Source organism: Hylaeus volcanicus, chromosome 9, assembly GCF_026283585.1.
Source record: "Hylaeus volcanicus isolate JK05 chromosome 9, UHH_iyHylVolc1.0_haploid, whole genome shotgun sequence".
In the NCBI taxonomy this organism is placed as follows: domain Eukaryota; kingdom Metazoa; phylum Arthropoda; class Insecta; order Hymenoptera; family Colletidae; genus Hylaeus; species Hylaeus volcanicus.
The window spans coordinates 1,689,889-1,692,121 of record NC_071984.1 but is presented as its reverse complement, the minus strand read 5'-3'; positions in this window follow the sequence as shown (position 1 = coordinate 1,692,121).

Sequence of the window (2,233 nt, the reverse complement as noted above, 5' to 3'; positions counted from 1 at the left end):
GCGAATATTGGAGAATAATGTACACAATCTACCATAAACGCACTAGTTCAGTCCCGAGTTTTGTGCATTAATGGCTACTTTGGTTTCTCTCTATCCTCTTCCATTATTCGTTGATCCTTCTCTACGTTCGGAGCTCGTTGGCAAACATAAGAAAATATACAAACTCTACGATAAACGCACTAGTTCAGTCCCGAATTTGTGCATTAATGGTGACCTTTGTCCTCTTCCTTTATTCGTTGATCCTGCTCTACGTTCGAAGCTCGTCGGCGAATATTGGAGAATAATGTACTAAGTCTACCATAAACGCACTAGTTCAGTCCCGAGTTTGTGCATTAATGGCGATTTTCTTCGTCCTCTTCCTTTATTCGTAGTCCTTCTCTACGTTCGGAGCTCGTCGGCAAACAAAAAAATGCACAAAGTCTACCATAAATGCACTAGTTTACTCCCGAATTTGTGCATTTATGGCGACTTTCTTCGTCCTCTTCAATCGAAGTTCGTCGACAAGCATCGACCTGTAAGAAGTCTACCATAAATGCACTAGTTCAGTCCCGAGTTTGTGCATTAATAAAGACTTTCTTCGTCCTCTTCCTTTATTTGTTGATCCTTCTCTACGTTCGAAGCTCGTCGGTGAATATTGGAGAATAATGTACAGTCTACCATAAACACACAAATTCAGTCCCGAGTTTGTGCATTAATGGCTACTTTGGTTTCTCTCTATCCTCTTCGCTTATTCGATGTCCTTCTCTACGGTCGGAGCTCGTTGGCAAACATCAGAAAATATGCAAACTCTACGATAAACGCACTAGTTCAATTCCGAGTTTGTGCATTAACCGTGACCTTCTTCGTCCTTTTCCTTGATTTGCTGCCCTTCTCTACGTTCGAAGCTCGTCAGCGAACATTGGAGAATAATGTACAAAGTCTACCATAAACGCACTAGTTCAATTCCGAGTTTGTGCATTAATGGCGACTTTCTTCGTCCTCTTCCTTTATTCGTTGTCCTTCTCTACGTTCGGAGCTCGTCGGCAAACATAAGAAAATATACAAACTCTACGATAAACGCACTAGTTCGATTCCGAGTTTGTGCATTAATGGCTACTTTGGTTTCTCTCTACCCTCTTCCTTTATTCGCTGTCCTTCCCTACGTTCGAAGCTCGTCGGCAAACATTGGAGAATAACGTACAAAGTCTACCATAAACGCACTAGTTCAGTCGCGAGTTTGTATAATAATGGAGACGTTACTGTAAACGTTAAAAAAAAGCACGACATCGATTATAGCAAGTGCGTGGGATGCAGCAACGACAGCATTTAAATATTTTTCACCTTCCAAAGATCGAACAGATAGATGGGCGTCTCACTTCGTGCTCGCCAATAAGCTGTCGAGGTACTCGAAGAATCGTTCATGCGGTCGTAGGTACGTGTCTAACTTAAATTTGCTGACTTGCCTCGGGGCGTCCTTGAACGGTAGAAAAGGGAATGCAAGGAACGGGAATCGAGAAATAACTCGGAAAAATTCTCGATGATCGAACGGAAAACAAGCTAAACCTCAAATAGAAGATTGCTCTTGTAGAAGATAACTCTTACAGACGATTGATCCGTTTCTGGAAAATAACGTCTACGCGAAACGAACGCGAACTTCTCAACAACCGAGTCCGACGATCGCGCACCATCGACGAATAAAGGATGATCAAGAATAAACGAGGAAAGGCGTGTGCGTGATTTTTTTTACGGCAGTTCTCCGGAATCAACGAGCCATTACGAAAACGGTCGGCCTTCTCTCCTCCCCAATGCTAACAACAAAACGCCTCTCCTGGGCTAACGAAATGCTTCCGAATGAAGGAAATTTCGAATTTCGTGTATGCGAAACGCACGGACTTGCGTATGCCGCGTGCGTGTACGCGCACACGCTCTCAGCCGTGAGCAAAAGGAAAACGAATGCGCGCACTCGCTCGAGAGACTAAATTGATCGAACCCGTTTTGTTTGTGGTCACTCTTAAAACTCGAGTGACAAAGAATCATGCTCCCCTTGCGCCGATATGTTCGTCTCGAGCGTTTTTCTCTCTGCCCGCTGGCTGTTTCCTCTTTGTTAACTTAGAGACCCACTTTCTCGCATTTCGAAAACGCCAGCCTATTGTTTTGCCTCTTGCTGTAGCAGCCCGATTGTTTTCTCTCCGATGAAACTTTACACATCTCTCTCTCTCTCTCTCTCTCTCTCTCTCTCTCTCTCTCTCTCTCT